Genomic DNA, 21334 nt, shown 5'->3' with positions numbered 1-21334 from the left:
TTGGCATTTAATTATGATGTGTCTTGGTGTGGGTCTTTTGGGGGTCATCTTGTTTGGATCTCTCTGTACTTCCTATACTTGTATTTCTATTACCTTCAGCACATTAAGAATGTTTTCAGTCATTATTTCTTCAAGTAGATTTTTCAATAGCTTTATCTCTCTCTTCTCCTTCTGATACCTAAATGATGCAAGTGTTAGTATGCTTACTATTGTCCCAGAGATTCCTTAAAACATCCTCATTTTCTTTTATTTATATTTATTTTTATCTATTCTAATTGAGTGTTTTCTGCTACCTTGTCATTCAGACCTCTAATTCGATCCTCAGCTTCTTCTAATTTGTTAATTCTCTCCAGTGTATTCTTCATTTCAGTTTCCATTGCTTTAAAAAAATATTTGCTATCTCCATTTTTATGCTTTTTATCTTTTTGTTAATGTCCTCACTGAGTTCTATTCTTCTCCCATGTTCACTGAGCATCCTTATAATCAGTGTTTTGAACTCTGTTTCTGGTAGACTTCTTAGCTTAATTTCATATTGGTTTTTTTCTAGAGTTTTGCCATGTTCATTCATTTGATACATGTTCCTTTGTCTTCTCATTTTGGCTGACTCCGTGTTTATTTTTGTGTATTTGGTAGATCCACTATGTCTCCTGGTCTTGAAAGAGGGGGTTTATTTAGAAGGTGTTTTGTGGGACTTAGTGGCACAGTATTCCTTATCACATGAGCTGGATGCTCCAGGGCTGTCCCTTATGTGGGTTGTGTGTTCCCTCCTATTGCAGTTGGGTTGCAATTGCTGCTGGCATGTCACTGGATGGGGTTGACTCTCAGGCTGACTGACTTTGAGGGCTGGCTGCAACAATATTAGACAAGCTGTTAGACTGGGCTGTTCCCATAGAGTGGGAATTGCTGTAGCTAAGTTCTGATGACATTTGAAGCTGCCCCTCAGGTGTATCTGTTTGGAGATGTTTGGGTGGGGTTCTGGTGTGGGCTGAAGTCAGCCAGATGAGCTAAACTGAGAGCCTCTTCTATGGGTCTCCAGTGGATAAGTTCAGCCACTGCTTGTTCAGGACTTAGACCTGCTTGGGAAATGCTATTAAGTGATCTGCAGTTGGTAGCCCTTTGTGCTCCTGTTAGAAGTTCTTGGGAGAAACTATGCTGTGAACTGAAGCCAGGTGTCAGTTATGTTGAGCTTGAGACCCTTTGGTGGGTCCTGCAATTCAAGATAAAGTCAGCTGCCATTTGTGCCCAGTTTGTAGTGATTTAGTTGGATCTATGTTACTGGCCACTACTTATGCCAGATTTGGGGCCATCCTATGGGAGTTACAATGTGAACTGATACTGGTTGCTACTTGTGCTAGACTAAGGACACTTGCCAGGGATCACATTGTACACCAAATATGGCTGCTGCTTGTGTGGGTATAGTTCATTTTTTAAATTTCTTTTTTTATTTCATTAATTTAATTGTATTAATTTGGGTGATGTTTGTTAATAAAATTATATAAGGTTTAAGTGTACAATTCTATAGTACATAATATATATATATTATATTGTGCATTTTCCAACTCAAGTCAAGACTTTTATAACCATTTATCTCCCTTATACCCTCATCTACCTTCCTCCATCACCCTTTTCCTCTGGTAGTCACTATACTGTTTTCTGTGTCTATGAGGTTGTTTTTTAAAAAATTTTTAAAATAGCCCAGCTGGGCGTGGCTCAGTGGTTGAACATGGACCTAGGATCCAGGCAATCGGGGTTCGATTCCCAGTCAGGGCACATGCCCGGGTTGCGGGCTCGATCAATGACTCTCTCATCATTGATGTTTCTGTCTCTCTCTCTCCTTCTCCTTTCCTCTCTCTGAAATCAATAAAGATATATTAAAAAAATAAAAAATAAATAAAAATTTTAAAAATATCTTCACCTTTTCCACCCAGCCTCCTAAAACCCCCCCTTTCTGACACCTGTTAGTGTGTTCTCTGTATCTATGAGTCTATTGTTTTAGTTTATTTTGTTCATTAGTGAAATCATATTGTACTTATCTTTCTCTGACTGGCTAATTCACTTTTAATAATACTCTCCAGGTCTATCAATACTGTCACGAAAGGTAAGATTTTCTTCTTTCTTATGGCTAAGTAGTATTCCATTGTTCAAATGTACCATGGCTTTTTTATCCACTTATCTACTGCTGGGCACTTCAGCTGCTTCAAATCTTGGCTATTATAAATAACAATGCAATGAACACAGAGGTGCATATATTCTTTCAAATTAGTGTTTCAGTTTTGTTCAGATATATTCCCAGAAGTGGAATTGTTGAGTCATATCAGTTCCATTTTATTTAAATTAATTTTTTGTTTGTTTAAAATAATACAGATGCCCTTTTTTTCTCCCCAGTGACCCATTCCTTCCTGCCCTACCCTTTCCTCTCCAGTCCCTCTCCACACCATTGTCCATGTCCTTGGGTTGTGCATATATGCATATAAGTTCTTTGGTTAATCTCTCCCCCTCTACTCACCTTCCTCCATACCTCTGAGACTCATGAGTCTGATCCATGCTTCCATCTCATTGAATCGTTTCTGTTCGTTAGTTTATTTAGTTCTTTAGATTCCAAAAATAAGTGAGATCATATGATGTTTGTTTTTTTCTGCCTGGTTTATTTCACTTAGCATAATACTCTCTAGGTCCTTCCATACTGCCCCAAATGGTACGAGATCCTTCTTCTTTACAGCAGCATAGTATTCCATGGTGTAAATGTCCCACAGCTTTTTTATACACTCATCTACTGATGGGCACTTGGGCTGATTCCAGATCTTAGCTATTGTAAATTGCACTGCTATGAGCACAAGGGTGCATATATTCTTTGTGATTAGTGTTTCAGGATTCTTAGGATATATTCTTAGAAGTGGGATCACTGGGTCAAAAGGCAGCTCCATTTTTAATTTTTTGAGGAAACTCCAAACCGTTTTCCATAATGGCGGCACCAGTCTGCATTCCACACCAACAGTGTACTAGTGTTCCCCTTTCTCCATATCCTTGCTAGCACATGTCATTTATTGATTTGTTGATGGTAGTCATTCTTACAGGTGTGAAGTGGTGATGCCTCTTTTTGGTTTTAATTTGCACCTCTCTGATAATTAGCGAAGTTGAGCATTTTCTCATCTCATTTTGGACATCTGTGTGTCTTCTTTGGAAAAGTGTCTATTCAGGTTCTTTGCCCATTTTTTGATTACATTGTTTGTGTTTTTGGTGTTGACTTTTATAAATTCTTTACTAATTTTGGATATTAACTCCTTATCAACTGTATCATTGGCAAAATGTTCCCCCATTTAGCGCATTGTTTTTTTATTTGGTTGATGTGCAGTGGCTTTTTAGTTTAATGTAATTCTGCTTGTTTGTTTTATTTCTGTTTTTATTGCCTGATTGAAGATATATATATTATATCAAAAAAAAAACATTGCAATGAGAAATGTCTGAGATTTTGCTGCCTATGATTTCTTCTATGATTTTTATGGTTTCAAGTCTAACATTTAAGTCTTTAATCTATTTTGAGTTTTTTCTTATGTATGGTGTAAGCAAGTGGTCTCATTTCTTTTTTTTCACATGTACCTATCCAGCTTTCACAGCACCATTTATTGAGTATACTTTTACCACAATGTATAACTTTCCTCTTTTGTAAAATATTAATAACTTTAAAGATGTGGGTTTATTTATAGCATCTCTATTCTGTTCCATTAATCTATAAGACTGTTTTTATGCCAGTACCATGCTTTTTTTATTACTATTGCCTTGTAGTATAGTTTTTGATATCAGGTAGCATAATTCCTCCAAGTTTGTTCTTTCTCAAGATTGCTGGTGTTATTTAGTGTATTTTCTGGTTCCATATATATTCTTGCAATAATTGTTTAATTCTGTGAAATACATCATTGTTATCTTGATAAGGATTGCTTTGAATCTAGATTCCCTTGGGTAGTATGGACAGTTTTTCTTTATTATCCTCACCTGAGGATATGCTTATTTATTTATTTATTTATTTATTTATTTATTTATTTATTTATATTTATTTTTAGAGAGGAAGAGAAAGAGAGAGAGAGATTGATTTGAAAGAGAAACATCAATCAGTTGCCTCATGTATGAGCCCCAAATGTAAATCAAACCTGCAATCTAGGCATGCGCCCTGACGGCGGCTCAAATCTGCAAACTTTTTATGCATGGGATAATACTCCAATCAATCCACCTGGCCATGGCTGGATATTTTAATGATGTTGATTTTTCCAATCCATAACATGATATATATGTTTCCATGTATTTATGTTTTACAGTGTTTTTTTCCAGCGTCTTACAATTTCCTTAGTATAGATCTTTCACATCTTTGGTTAAATTCATTCTTAGGTAATTTTTTGGGGTGCAATTGTAAATAGGATTGTTTTCTTAGTTTCTCTTTCAGAGAGTTTATTATTGATACATAAAAATGGGACTGATTTCTGGATATTTATTTTGTATCATGCTACTTTACTGAATTAATTTATCAGTTCTAGTAGTGTTTTGGCGGAATCTTTAGGATTCTCTGTATACAGCATCATGTCATCTACAGATAATGACAGTTTTACTTCTTCCTTTCCAATTTGAAAGTCTTCTATTTATTCTTCTTTTCCAATTCCTATGGCTAGGACTTTTAATACTGTGTTGAATAAGACTGGTGAAAGCAGACATCCTTACAGAACTTAGAGAAACACTTTTAGTTTTTGCCCATTGAGTATGACATGAAGTGTGAGTTTGTCATGGCTGATATTCTTTATGTTGAGGTATATTTCTCCTATTCACACTTTGCTGAGAGTTTTATTATTTATGGGTGCAGGGTTTTATCAAATTCTTTTTGTGCATCTATTGGTATTATAATGTAATTTTAACCTTCATTTTGTTTATGTGGTGTATCATGCTTATTGATTTCTGGATATTGTACCAACCTTGCCTCTCCAAAATGAATTCCACTTAATCATGGTGTATGATTTTTTTAATATGTTGTTGGGTCCAGTTTGCTAGTATTTTGGTGAAGATTTTAGCATCTTTGTTTATCAGGGATATTGACCTATATATGTTTTTTCTTTATAGTGTCTTTCTCTGGTTTTGAAATTAGAATAATACTGTCCGTGTAAAATGAGCTTGGAAGCTTTCTCTCCTCTGGAGTTTTTTGGAATAGTTTGATAAAAATAGGTGATAGTTCTTTGAATGTTTGGTAAAATTCACGTGGGAAGCCATCCGGCCTGGAATTCTGTTTATTGGAAAGTTTTAAATTAATGCTTCAATTTTATTTGTTGTAATCAGTCTATTCAGATTTTCTGATTTTTCTTGATTCAGTTTTGGAAGGTTGTATGTTTTTAGGAATGTATCTGCTTCTTTCAGGTTGACTAATCTGTTGGCATGTACTTGTTCTTAATATGTCTTACAATTCTTTATATTTCTTTGATGTCTTTTTATTTCTCCTCTTTCATTTCTTGGTGTGTTTTTTTGGGTTTTTCTTTTTTTCTTGATGATTCTAGTTAAAGGTTTGTCAATCTTGTTTACTTTTCCTCTTGGTTTCATGGGTCTGTTCTATTTTTTAAAATTATTTTTAATTGATTTTAGAGAGAGAGGAAGGGAGAAGGATAAAGAGATAGAAACATTGATGAGAAACATCGATCAACTGCCTCCTGCATGCCCCCTAATTGGGATTGAGCCCACAACCCAAGCATGTGCCCAGACCAGGAATTGAACCTGCAACGTCCTGGTTCATGGCTTGACAGTCAACCACTGAGCCACACCAGCCAGTATGTTCTAGTCTTTTTAAAACTTCATATCACTTATTTCTGCTTTGATCTTTATTATTTCCTCCTTCCTTCTACTCACTTTGGGCTTTGTTTGCTCTTCTTTTTGAAGTTCCTTTAAGTATAAAGTTAAATTGTTTATTTGAGATTTTTCTTGTTTCTTGAGGTTGGCTTGTAATGCTACAAATTTCCCTCTTAGGATTGTTTTCTCTGAGTCCCATAGATTTTGGGTTGTTGTGTTCCCATTTTCATTGTTTTTAAGATATCTTTTTATTTCTTTCTTGATTTCATTGTTAATCCATTCATTGTTTAGTAACATCTTTTTTTAGCCTCCATGTCTTTTGGTGTTTTTTCAAATTTTTTCTTGTGATTGGTTACTAGTTTCACATTATTATAATCAGAGAAGTTGCTTGATATGATTTCAGTACTCTTAAAATCAGTGGGACTTGTTTTGTGTCCTAACATTGTCTGTTGTAACATATGTCCCATGTGTACTTAAAAGAATGTATATTGTGCTGCTTTGTGGTAAAATGCTCTAGAGATATCAATTTATGTCAATCAAGATTGTGCCCATCAGTAGATGAGTGGATAAAAAAGCTGTGGGACACTTATATAATGGAATACTATGCAGCTGTAAAGAAGAAGGATCTCTTACCCTTTGGAACAGCATGGATGGACCCAGAGATTATGCTAAGCTAAATAAGCCAGGCAAAGACAAATATCACATGATCTCACTTATATGTGGAATCTAAAGAACAAAATAAACTGGTTAACCAAATAGATCCAGTGACATAGAGGCATGAAACAGACTAACAAATCTCAGAGGAAAGGTGTGTGTGGAGAGGGATTACCAAAGAATTTATATGCATATATGCATAACCCATGGACACAGACAATAGGGTGGTGAAGGCTTGGGAAAGGGGGTGGGGGTGGAGTGGAAAGGGTCAATGGGGGAAAAAAAGAGGGACACCTGTAATACTTTCAACAATAAAGATAAATTAAAATAGTAATAATAATAATAATAATAATAATAATATGGTAAATATGTAAAAATATCAATAATGGCACATGCTATAATGAAGATTTGATTTTTGTAAGAGAATAAATTAAGGATTCAGATCTTTATCATTAGTCTTTCTGTACTTATTTAAAGTGTTTTTAACTGATTGCCCAGAATAAAGAGATTGAAACATTAAAATAAAATTGTTTTATATATTTAGGTGCTTCTATGTTTGGTGCATAAATGTTTACAAGGGTTATATCCTCTTGTTGGATTGCTCCCTTTATCAGTATGTAATAACCTTCTTTGTCTCTTACTATAGCCTTTGTTTTAAAGCCTGTTTTTTTCTGATATTTATAATGCTTTCCAGCTTTTATTTCATCTCCCTTTGCATGAAATATGGCTTTATTTTTATTTTATTTTATTTCTTTTTATTTTATTATTTTATTTTATATTTTATTTTATTACTATATAATTATGTAGTGAGACTGAGTGTGAGAAGCACAGTCTGCAATCAGGTTTTTCCTGCTCTACAGAGAACATGAGGAAACCCTGTCAGCAAAGGGCCCAGGCTCTTATTATTTTAAAATTTAGGCCTTCTGTTGACCTTGGGGAGTCCAACTCAGCACATAAATTCCTCCTCAAGCTTCACAATGCTGTCAGTGTGGAATTCTACATGGAGAAAAAGGGCACAGTTTGGAGAGAGTTTTTCAGGCCTTGGGGCTGAAGCAGGCAACCAAGAGCCTTCTGGATACCTTGGTCGCCTGAACCCTGATGCCATAAAGTAGGTTCAAGGGCGACTCCTTTGTCCATGAGCAATTCCCATAGGATTTCTCTTTGATAGATCCACAGGAAAACAGAAAAGGCAATGCTGATGACTCCCTGAAACAAATATATCTGCAATCCATTTCTTTAACTTTCTGTGTATCTTTCATTTTGCGGTAGGTCTCTTGTATACAGCATATACATAGGTTTTATTTTCTTATCTATTTAGCTACTCTATATCTTTTGATTAAAGCATTTAAGGCATTTAAATTTAAATTGATTATTGATAGATACATATTTATTGCCATTTTATTCTTTTAACCATGTTCTTCCATTTTTTGTTTGTTTGCTTGTTGTTTGTTTATTTTCTTCTTCTTCTTAAAGAAGACCCTTTAACATTTCATGAAATACTGGTCTGGTGGTGATGAACTCCTTTAGCTTTTACTTGTCTGGGTAGCTGTTTATTTCACTTTCAATTTTAAATGATAGAATACCTTCACAAAGTACTCTTAGTTGTAGGTATTTGCACTTTGAATATTTCATGCCTATCCTTACTAGCCTGAAATGTTTATGTTGAGAAATCAGCTGAAAGTCATGGGTGCTCCCTTGTAGGTAACTAATTGTCTTTCTCTTGTTGCTTTTAAATTTCTCTCTGTCTTTAACCTTTGGAATTTTAATTATGATGTGTCTTGGTGTGGGCTTATTTGAGCTCATCTTGTTTGGGACTCTCTGCATTTCTTCACTTTTGTGTCTTTTTCCTTCACCAGGTTAGGGAAGTTTTCAGTCGTTATTTCTTCAAAATAAGTTCTCAATATTTTGCTCTCTCTCTTCTGCTTTTAATACCCCTATGATGTGGATGTAATAATGCTTCATGTCACAAAGATCCCTTTAACTATCCTTTTTTTCTTTTTTCTTTTCACTATTCGGATTTGGTGTTTTCTGCTATCTTGCTTTCCAAATGCTGATTTAATCCTCTGCTTCATCCAACCCACTGTTTATTTCTTTTAGTGTATTCTTCATTTCAGATATTATATTTTTCATTTCTGTTTTTTTTTAATCATTTCTATGCCCTTTTTCATGCAGTTCTAGTCCTCACTATGTTCTTTGAGCACCCTTATAACCATTTCTTTGAACTCTGTATCTGATAAATTACTTGCATCTATTTCATTTAGGTCTTTTTTCTGGAGATTTCTCCTGTTCTTTCATTTGGGGCATTTTTTTGGTCTCTTTATTTGGCTTCCTCTTTGTATTTGTTTCTATGTATTAGTTAAGTAGAATTTCTCTGACTCCAGTCTTTGTAATGGTGGACGTATGTAGTAGGTATCCTGTTGGATTTAGTGGTGCAGTCTCCTTGATCACATGACTTGGGTGCTCCAGGGATATGCCTTGTGTGGGTTAAGGGTGTTCTTCTGTTGTAACTGAGTCTTGTTTGCTATTCGCCCATTAGTGTGTGGAGTCGATCTTCAGTTTGGTTGATTGTGAGTATCCTACCACAGTGTATGAGCTGCTATGCAGATATTGACCATGTGAAGTGGAATATACCTCAGTAGGTGCCTGACAAGATCTCTTCTGGAATATGCTGCTTGTAAAGCTTATTGAATCCTATTATGATGTTGTCTGAAGTTAGCAACTTAGTGTGTTGGTTTCAGGCATTCTGGGAGGGACTCTGGTGCAGTCCATTGTGAAATGTGCCTATGACATTACCTGGGAAACTTGTTTGGAGTTAAAAAGTAATCTACAGTTTGTGGCTGCCTCAGCTGTGCCTGGGTGTATATGGCAAGGACCAACCTGTGCACCAAGGCTCACTTTTAACAGCACCAGCCCTGGGGTCATATTAGCAAAAGTCCCAAGGCACCCTGCGATCCACTTCCACCTTTCTTCACCTGCCAGTTGCTTATTAGGCTCAGTCACTGAAAGAGCCTCTGACAGTACTCAAGTTGCATGAGGTAGGTTCTGAGTGAGTCACCAGGTAGGAGTGAGTGGTGTTTGTGAGACTGAGACAGGTTCAAAGTTGATGCCAGTGTTGGGTCTGAGGTCACTCAGAAAATACCCCAGGGGATACCAAATCTAGCTGCTACCCACTAGATGCACATACAATATTTTGATGAAGTGAGGTCTCAGGAAGTTGTCAGCTGAGGACACCAAAGTTTATCAGGACCCAAAAGGCCAAAATTTGGCTGTGAGAAGAGAAGTCTCTGGACTGCTCAGGTGTGTGAAGGATAGATGATTTCTGTTCTAAAACCACACAACTCAGTCTATTCCTGATTTAGCCAGGAGCCTGAACTCTGCAAGGTGGGGTTTCCAGGAGTTGGGAGGTTAGGGTTAGTGGATCTCCTGTGAAGCAGAGGTGTAGGTCAGCTTGGGGTAAGATTAGAGGAGTGTCTCCCACCCCAGAGTTACACAACTCAGCCTGTCTTGGATTCTGCCTAGACATCAACAAGGTAGAGCCACCAGGAGTTGGGAAGGTGGGGCTGATGAGAACCCCATGATTGGGGCTATTGTGTCTCCCATAAGGGGGAAGCTCCAGTCAGGTTCACCTGTAAGTGGAGGGAATGACCTTCACCCCAAAGTCACTGAAACCTCCTGAGTTGGCCCAAACCTCTATACACTGGCCCCGACATCTGACTCCTCAGGATGGTGTGAACTCTTTAGGGTGGAATGACAGGGAATCAAGAGTGTGGGGGCTGATGCCATAAAGAGGGGAGTGGTCCACCCAAGAAAGATGGCTTCTGAAATGTGGAAGGTGGACTCAGCACAGGCACACTGTCGGAATCTCAGACACTACCCATGGGAGCAGATCAGCACTTTTTGTGTCTCTGCACTTTCCTACCAGTCCTAATGTGGCTGCTTCTGTAAATCCCTAGTTATAAGACTTCTGTTCATCTAGTCGTCAGTCGGTGTTCATGTTGATTGCTCTATATTTTAGATGTAATTTCAACTTTTCTTGGAAAAATGTGAGAGCAATTCACCTACTCTACCACCATCTTGGACCCTTAATATTTTATTTAATTAATTGATCTTTGTTTATAAATAGCACTAGGTTATTCATATTTGGGCTTCAGTATTCCACTGTTATTGATAATTCTAGGTAAGTGCTAGTTGCTTAATCTCTGGTTTGGCAGCAGGTAATGGTTTGCCAGGCAACATACATGTGCTTATCACCACGAAGACAAGCTAGAGCTGATAAGGAATATCATCACATTTCTACTGGAGAGCCTTGTCTGTTTTGATGGCAGCTGGACCAAGTTTCATTTTGATATTTATATAATGAATTATATAAATATGACTCCTCAGGATGGTGTGAACTCTTTAGGGTGGAATGACAGGGAATCAAGAGTATGAGGGCTGATGTCATAAGGAGGAGAGTGGTCCACCCAATAAAGATGGCTTCTGAAATGTGGAAGGTGGACTCAGCACAGGCACACTGTCGGAACCTCAGACACTACCCATGGGAGCAGATCAGCACAGATCAGGAAAAGTTAAGAATGCATATATATGAAATCAAATATATTATGTGAAAATCTGAATTGAATGCTGTTTGCTTCAATGTAATCTGGTAATATTTGGGACTGGCAAGTGTTTCTGCTAAACTATCTCACAAATCTCACTAATCACAGCACTTACCAGACTGAAGAACCATTACTTATGAATATGTTATTTATTTATGTACTTATTATTTTTTTAAATATCCTCACCCAAGTACATGCTTATTGATTTTAGAGAGAAGAAAAGGGAGAGAGAGGGAGTAAGAGAAAGAGAGTGAGAGTGAGAGACATCGATGTGAGAGTGAAACATTGATCGGTTGCCTGCCCATATGCACCCCAAAAGGGGATGGAACTCTTAACCTAGGTAAGTGGCCTGCCCTGACCAGGAATTGAACCAGCAACCTTTTATTGTGTGGGATGATGCTCCAACCAACTGAGCCACACCAGCCAGGGCATGAATATGTGGTATAAATTGATAAGCTTATCAGCAGTAGTTACTGCTTCTCATATATCTTTATATGCCTCTTTCCCAAATGTGTGTGGGACATATATATGTGTATATATATATAAAAAAAAACTTGAGAATTAGCAGTTTTCATATTCCCTTCTAATAATTAATCATTACATTCACAGAGTTTCCACTTGCTAAGGACCATTAATTTGTCCCAATTTAAAGTTTAATTGAAAACTCTCATTTTGTATTTCTGTCAAGCACATTATGGCTCTTCTAGAATTACATATTATTGTGTATTGCATAATACCATTAGTAAATTGTATGTTTTCTTCAAATACTTATTTCTTATGTTAGCCATATTTTTTTCAGAATTAAGTAATTCTTTTGTTGTTTATGAGAGTTTCTTTAGAAAATAGAGACACCATTCTATTCATTTCTTTCAAATGATTCTTAATTTGGATATCCAAAATATGACCAGTTTTTACAGTAGAATGCTTCATGAGGCAGAAAGGAAAAGTTAAGAATGCGTATATATGAAATCAAATATATTTTGTGACTGGTTACATATTTTGTAAAACAGTTGAACAATAGAATGTTGATTAATAAATGGTCACTGTGGTTGTATGCCCATTGCCAATGAAAAGGTAGCTGAAATACACAAATACTTTCAAATATGCTTCATGGATGTTTCCTTATTTCCAAAAAAGAAAATAAGCTGCTCAATTGTTATGTAAACCCTTGTGTCATTCCCACTCAACAAACATTTTCGTGATGTTTCCCTTTGAAAACATTTTAAAACATATTTGGCTGCTTTTATTTACCTAATGTTGTTCTGTAATAACTCTTTGTTTTTGGATGCAGCTTATTATTGGATCTTGTGTTTGAGCAAATGAAGGGTGAGAAACATAGAATCCATGATTTGGAAGTAATTTAGCTTATGTAACTAATATTAAATTGTTTGAGAATTTCTTATTTCTATCACAAGTGAACATCACAAATTCAAAGGAAAAAAACACACAAAAAGGAGGGGTGGGAGGACTTTGCATTTCTGAAGTCAGTATGACTATTTTAGCTACATCTATATGTACTATTATCCCCAGAAGTTGTCTGTAAAATTGTCTTATGACCCCCACCCTTCCTCATGCCAGAAAGAACTTTCATGCTATGTGATGCAGTTTGGCAATTGAAAGTGAACTCATGCTAGAGGAGAGAAAACCATTGCATCCCGATCACAACATTCCAGCGAGCTCAAGCCTCTCCTTTTTCCACATATCAAGATTCTAGATTGGTAATGGGGCTGTATCAACAAATTAGGAAGAAAAAACAGTAACAACATAGATGGATTTTAAACACTTACTATATAAGACGCAATTCATCATATGTGAATAAAGAAAATGAAACATTTCATACCTCACTTGAATGAGGGGGACTCATAAACTAAAAATATGTTTATGACCTTTTAAAGCTATGGTTAAGAATGCTATTTTGAATGAGGTAGTATTGAACAAAGAATCAACTCAGCTACTTATAACTTGTTTAATATTGGACATTTTAGTTAATCTGTGTAAACTTCCATGTCCTTATAATGCTAAATGTTTATTGAGAGCTTAGAATGTACCAAACACTGTTTTATAGTTGCTATGTGCTACCTCAGTTATTTCCCCCAAATCCTATGAATTAAATCTTATATTATTATTTTATATTTTACAGATAATGAAAATGAGACACAAAAATTAAAACTGTACTTGTATTTAAATATTTAGCAAACTTTTATGCTATGTGCTCTACTTTCTTCTATGCACTTAACAAATATTAATTCATAAGTTCTGTGTTATATAGAAACTACTATTTTAGTCCTTATTTTACAGATGAGGAAACTTAAATACAGACAGGTTAAGTAACTTGCACCAAGTGACAGTCAATAAGTGATGGAACAGGGACTATAACTCACTCAACATGATTCCAGAATGCACTGTAAAACCACTAGGTATTGCCACCTCTTTTGGTTTCTATGAAGATTGAATGGTATCATTATAAGCACAATGAAATGCTATTATTTGTTTTTATTATTATTAATTATTCTGAAGATTATGGAAACTCTCACCTAGGATGTTGATAAGTCAGAGATAATAATAGTGTTGAGGACACAGAAACTGGTATATTTTTAAAACTTGTTCTTCTTTCACTGGGCAATTTTGAAAATTAGCAAGCAGGCTAGTGGGCTGGAACAGAGTGAACAAGGAGAGGAACAGAAAATGAGGTGAGACAGCTATCCAATCACATATAGCTTTGTAAATCATTATAAAGACTGATTTTTGCTATTAATGAGATGAAAATCCATTGGCAAATATTGAGCAAAGTCATAAAATAATCTGACTTAAATGTTTTAGTAGGATCAGTCTTACTCTGTTTTGAGAAAAGAACTGCAAAGGAGCAAAGGCACAGGCATGAAGTACTATTATTTCATGAGGCTGAGAGAGGTTATGTAAATTGGCCAGTGTCTGTCAAAGTGTAAGTAGTCATCAAACAGGGCTTACAACTCAGACCAGCATGGGTTAACCATGCATGATCCTGAATGGAAGAATGATGAAGATCCTAGGTAGGTTTTTAGGTCTTCTTATTGAATTGAGGTACAAAGTGTGGTATTTTTCTGAGAACCTTTGTATAGAAAAACAAATTATCTTGTACACTTAAAATTTGTTTTCTTAACAATCTAATTATTTGAGAAAAATCTATGATAGCTAATAACAATTTTGATCCCATATCTATTTGTAATCAGGTAATATTGCATAATCCGTATATCTTTAATAAGTGTTTTTCATCAGATAACTTTTATACCTATAAAAATTAATGCTGTGTTTTATTATCAAGATATATGTGGAATCTAATGAACAAAATAAACTGAAGAACAAAGCAGATCCAGAGACATTGAAACATGCAACAGACTGATGTATTTCAGAGGGAAGGGTGGGAAGAGATTAATCCAAGAAATTATATGCATATATGCATAGCCTAAGGACAACTGACAGTAGGGGGTAGGCCTGGGGAGGAGGCAGGAGGGGGTTAGAGGGGGATAATGGGGGAAAAAGGGAGAAACATCTATAATACTTTCAATAATAAAGATTAAACTTATTTAAAAAAGAGCTATGACTATTTTGCTGTAAGAGCTATTTTCTTTATGATTCCCTGATGGTATTATCTTATAAGTACAACCAAGGCAAAAACTACTCATCACATAACCTAATGTCTGTCATACAAAAGCAGAAACTATGCATCACTTAATGTCTGTTCAGTAAATATTACATTAGCTAAACTAATTAACACATGACATTAAAAATTTGTCTGAGTCTTCTAAAATTAAGTCAAGTTTCAAAAGAATCAGCACTGATAACTACACTCAATTACCATGTAAAGGGTAGATATTTTATTCTTAGTAGAAGAGATAGTAACAGGGAATTCTAGCAGTTAAGTTTTATACCAGAGACTGAGGCCTGTAGGAGCGTGCCAATTCTTAAAAACACGAAGAAGGTAATATATGACTGTATAAGTCAAGGTGATTAACATTAGTTGTGGTAACTCCCAAATTTCAATGACTTGAAAATGATTTTCAACTCCCCAACAATTCCCAATTTCCAGGGACTTGAACCTAGAAAATAAAAGTTAATCTCTCTCTCTAATCTCATAGTTTAATAATGGGCTTAGTGATTTTCAATGGCAGCGATTTTCTTGCAAGCTGTTTCTGTCACCCAAGCTTCCTCTATCTTGTTGCCCTGTCGGTTCCTGTGTTATCAAAGAATTGCACGGGTGGGATTTCTCCATTGCTATTGAGAGTGGAGTTCTTATGATGTCTTGAGAAAAATAATTTTCTAGTACTTACAAGGGAGAATGAGTCATTTTTATTTGTGTAGAGATATCCCTCAGTTTCCAAAGCCCCATTTCCCTTAAACCAGTCCTGGAAAAGGTGAAGCTGGTGCTTCAACAGAGCTAGGAGCAAAGCCAGTGTCCAAAGTTTCCATTCTATGGTGGACTGGCACAGTATCAGATTAATTTCATCAGTCCATTGTGTATGAGGTCATGTGGTCAAATGCAGGGGACCACAACCCTTGCAAAAAGAGAGCCAGGAGCACAAGAAGGCCAAGAGAGAGAATTCCCTTTGTCCAGGAGCTTATGTATTGCAGATTTGGTGCCCTTGCAACGGCCATGCCCATTCTGGCCAATGCCCTGCTCCCAGGTGTGAATGACAGGCAAGAGTATAATATTTGTGCTTCCCTTTGTTCTTTTTCATTAATTAATAAATGGGTTAATTACAGAGGTATTACATGGGGCTGCTATGCAGTTCTTTGTTGGATCATCTACATATAGCATACCAATGTGCAATGAGAAAAAAATGTGAAAGTTCTTGTGGGACTTTTACCAGGCTAGTCTGGAAGTAGATATTCCATGTTATTACACTGAACTTGGTTACATGGATAGCTTAATTGCAAGGGATCTGGAAAGGCAGGGAAATGAGCCAAATTACTAAAATACTGATGAGGCAGGAATTGAGTTTACTTTCCATGTTAATGTTCAGAAAGTACTGTACATACTTCCTGATAAAGTTGGCCAATTGTTAATATATTGAAATACTTTTATACTACTTGGTAAATAGTTATGACTTGAACATATGGTGATTAGATAAAGGCATCCTTTTTTATATACATTCAAATACTTATGTACTTAAACCAAATTTACCTCAACATTAAAACAAATAAAAAGGAATAATTTGATTAAAAAAAAAAAAAGGTGACAGAAGAAGCAGTAACTGAACACAAATGAGAGACCTCAGAAGTTGTACATGAAATTTTACATGGGTACTTACTTAAACTATTTATTTGAAGGACCTATTTAGCTTTCCAGGCCCATCTCAAAATGGACTTTTCTGAAGTTTTCTTTAGCACTTCTGTTTTTATGAACAATACTAATTCCTCTTTTTATCTATGTTCCTACAGAATTTTATACTTAGCGAATGAATATAAGCTTATGTAAATAACATTTTAAAATATTGTATTTTATTATTTTATTACATTATTAATTGTTTATGTTTAAACTTCTGAGGGCACAGTCAATATTTTTGTTCAGAGTGCATCATTAATGTACCTTCAAAACATGTAAATACAGTCATGCTGTTGTTCTGTTAAAACCCTTCAATGAATCCCCACTCTTCTTAAGACAAAGTCCTATAAAAGGTGGACAAGACCTTTCATAGACTTGTCCATACTTCATTCTTTATCCTTCTTCATTTACACTTTATGATTCTGCCACAATAAAGTTCTTTAAATTCCTTAAAAGACTGAAAAGTTATGACTTCTGTCCTTTTGCAGCTGAGTTTACCTCTGCCTGCAATCCCTCTCATGCCTTTTCACCTGGCTATTTACTACTCAGTTTTTTAGCTGAGTCAAATAGTCATTTGAGAAACCCCTCTTGAGCATCCTACACTTAAAACGATTCTTGTTATCTTTTTGCATCTCAATTGACACTTTAAAGTAATACCGATGTTGTTTATTATAAATGCTCAGTTAATTGTTTCTTTCCCATTAGATTATGTTTTCCATAAGGGGGACATCATTTCTATTGAAAACTACACTATCTCCCAATACCTAAACTAGTACGTCACATATAGTACCTCATCAATAAATATTTGTTGAATGAATGAGCGAAAAATGTGCCTTGGAAGTAATTAGGATTGGTTTTCAGTCAACTAAGAGTCAACTGTGAACTAAGTGCAATCCTTCTAACTTTAGAATTTAATTATTCTATTTATTTCTCTGAAAACTGCTATCCTCCACTACTTATAAGGCCAATATATCAAAATTTACTTCATCGCCTCCTATACACAAAGCTCCCACCATCATGAAATACACCATCAGCACCACTCCTCACATACATACACCTACAATCATTTAAACTTGCTTTCTCTTCTTATGTTCCTACTTCATCACTTCTTCCGTAACTCAGGCTTAAAAATCTCAGAATCTTTTTTTTAACAGTTTCCTCAAATTTCATTAGTCACTAAGCCCTGTAGATTGAACCCATGAAAGATATCTTGAATTCATCTTTTTCTTTCCAGTCCTACTGCAACTACCATAGTTTAGGTTCTCATTACTTGAAACCTAATCTAATTCAATGCTTCCCAAGATGTCTCTTCACTTTTATTCTCTCCCTCTTCCAATCTACTTTATACACTGCAGCCAGAGTAATTGACCCAAAGTAAATTTACTCCCCTACTCAGAAACCTTCAGTGACTCCCTATTTTTAGCAAAAAAGAGCAGCAAATCCTCAGACTGACATTGAAAGACCTATATAATTTGGTCCTAATTTATTTTATATTTTCCAGTCTTATTTCATAGTACTGTCCCTCATTGTAGCCATACTTGTCAGGAACCAGCCTGAAAGACGAACAAACCTGAGTTTGAGCGGTGGGAATTAGAGACAAACACAGTTATGGGATCAGGAGGGCTGCCCTCCAATGAGGTGCAGCCTCAAATGGCTTCAATGCCTTTATTATATAGTGAGTAACAAACAACTGGTAAGGAAGTGAGGGTGATACAAAGTAGTTCTTCCCAGGCTGCACAAACACACTTTCAGAGTAAACATCCTGCCTCCTGCATGAGCTCAGACCTTTGTAACTATCTTAATTTTGGCTCCCCACAGGAACCTGCGGGGAGGGTTGAGTCCTTGGCTCCAGAGCCTCAGGCTACGTGGACCATGTCCAGACACGTCACCGGCTCCCAACACATACTGGTTTTATTTTCATTCCTAGAACTTACCTTGCACTCTCTCACTTTTATGCTTCAGTCATTTTTTTTTTTTTTTCTGGTAAGTTCAACCTGCCTTCCTTCCTAAAAACCTGCTGTCTTCTCTTACCTTTCTTTATAGGTAGCTTCCAGTCACACCAGGTGGATGTTTCACAAATGGAATGAATAGAATTCTGTAGTTAAGTAATTCATTTCTGAATATCTTGGTTATGCTGTTCCTCAATTATTGTTTTTGCTTTTTACTTTCTTTGTCTCATATTCATCATATATTTTATTATTTCTATAATCTTATTCAGAAGCTATTATGTCTTCTCTTTCTATTTCTCTTCACTCTTATTTTTTTGGTTCTTTTTCTTTTTTTAAAAAATATATCTTTAGTAATTTCAGAGAGAGGAAAGGAGAGGGAGAGAGAGAGATAGAAACATCAATGATGAGAGAGTCATTGATCGAGCCCACAACCTGGGCATGTGCCCTGACCAGGAATTGAACCTTGATCGCCTGGATCCTAGGTCTATGCTCAACTGCTGAGCCACGCCTGGACAGGTTGGTTCTTTTCTTTATTAAATTTGTCAAAATATAAAGGGCTGGAAATTTATATCTTATAAATAGTCTATTAATAGTTTTCTTGAATAAAAATGCATATTTAAATTTTAATAGGATATTATACCACCACTATTTGATTGGTTAATGATTTGGAAGACTCAAAAGATTATTTTTAAATTCAATGAATTATATTTACTGGGGATAATGTTAACTCCATGCAAGAGATAGCACTAATGCTTATGATATAGAATAGCTAATAAATTCATCTCATATACCATTTGCTGTAATCCTTTTTTTTTCAACTGCAGTTGTTTAGGTTTCACCAAAAGAGATTATTATAAACTATAACTATCAGTTAATATTTTGCATAACTTATGTTTATTAAACTTAAAATTTGGTCAAAATGTTAAAATTAAAGTGAACATCTACTTCTCTCAACCAGGAAGAAATGGATCACACATGACTTCGTATCTCAACAAAATATATGAAAAAAATTTTCTCAGACATTATATTACTGATAGCCCAGGACTATGATTACTTAAGAAAATTGGGCTGCATTCTATAGTTTTCTTGACTTTCTGTTTAAAAGCATAATCTGGGAGGGAGAGCTCAAACAAATTATGGTAACCTTATGAAATTGAAGAGACAAAAATCAGAGTTCAGTGAAGCTGAATTGGCTGGAATTTGTAGGACAAAATTTCAGGTTGAAGGGAACTATGCAAATAAGTGGTTGGATAAATGCCTTGAGGCTGTGCAAAAACTATTAGGAAAATAACTACCTTTGGGAATTATAAACTGAATAGTTCCAAGAGCTTACAAGGCTAGGATATAATTAAGTTTTAACCAGCCAAAGTGGAGACACCACAATGAACAATCAGGATTTTGGTAGATACCTAGTTAGTAAGGCTAAACTAGCACTAGAATACAGTTAAAAACTACACTATACCTGGCATAAGAAAACAAAAATAAATCTAAAAAGGATCAAACTGATTGACAAGATAATTTATATTTTAATATAATACCCAATATACTTTATAGAAAGCAAGAAATCCCAGAAAGTCAATAGTATAATATATTTAATGTCTAGCACCCAATAAAAAATTACTAGGCATGTGAAGAAGCAAGAAAATATGACCAATATCAAAGGAAAAACCTTTTTTAAAAAGATGCTGAATTGACATAGATGATGAAATTAGTAGACTAGGACTTTAAATGAACTATAAATATATTCAAGAATTTAAGTGAAAACATGAATATTAAGAGCAGATGAATGGAAGATATAAAAATAGAACTTAAAACAAACAAAACAAAGCAAAAGATAATATCTAAAATGAAATATTCACTGGACATGTAGCACATGAGCCCATTCAAAGACTGTTGGACATGAAGACATACCAAGAGAAACTATGCAAAATGAAGCACAGAACATAAAAGCTAAAACATGAATAGTCTCAGTGAACTTGTAACAATATTAAGCAACAATCAAAAAAACTGAATAAATAATATCCAAGTATTTAATAATTTGATAAAACCAACAAATTAACAAATCAAGGAAATAAACAAATACCAAATTAAATAACCATAAAAAACTCTAAACCAAGACACATGATAATCAAAATGCTAAAAACCAGTAATAAAGAAACACTCCTAAGAGCACCTAAGAAAAAAAAGACACATTACAGACAGGGAATCAAAGATTTTAACTATTACTAATATCTCTTACCAAATAATGTAAGTTAGAAGATAATGCAATGTGACATCATTAATGTGCTAAAATGTAAAGTAACAAACTGGAATTCTATGACTAGTGAATATGTAATTCAAAGTAAAGGTAAAATAAAGACATATTTCAGCCAGACAAAGCCAAGAGAAATAAATTCAACAGACAGCCATTACCTAACAAGATAAATGAAGTTCTTTAAGTGAAGGAAAATAACCCAAATGGAAACTTGAATCAGTAATGATCCAAATGGAAATTTGGGTTCACACTAAGGAAATGAAGTTTTCCAGAAATGATAACTATCTTGGAAAATATAAAAGGATATTTTTTCTCTCATTATAAATTACCTCAAAGATAACAGATTGTTTATAGAAAAAACAATACCAATGTTTCTGAGGCTAATAATATACATAAAAATAAAACATATAACAGCAAAAGCACAAAAGAAAGAAGGGTGAAATAGAAAGATTTATACATTTTATGTTAAGTGATATAATATATTTGAAGATAGACTCTAAATGAAAGAAATAGTGAAAATGAAATAAAATATTAAAAGTAGTCAATCAATTAAAATGCATGAAAAGATGAAAAAACAAGCAAAGAACAGAAGGACCTGTAAAAAACAAATAACATTATAACCTTAAGTTCAGGCTAAGTACATTGATAATTGCATTATTTGTGAATGATCTAAAAAAGCTGAACTAAAAATCAAAACCCAATTTTATGATGTCCATAAGAAACTCAATTTAAATACAAAAACAGTTTAAATAGAAAGTATGAA

The sequence above is a fragment of the Miniopterus schreibersii genome (assembly GCF_964146895.1).
Source record: "Miniopterus schreibersii genome assembly, chromosome: 9".
Classification (NCBI taxonomy): Eukaryota; Metazoa; Chordata; class Mammalia; order Chiroptera; family Miniopteridae; genus Miniopterus; species Miniopterus schreibersii.
This window is presented reverse-complemented; position numbering follows the sequence as displayed.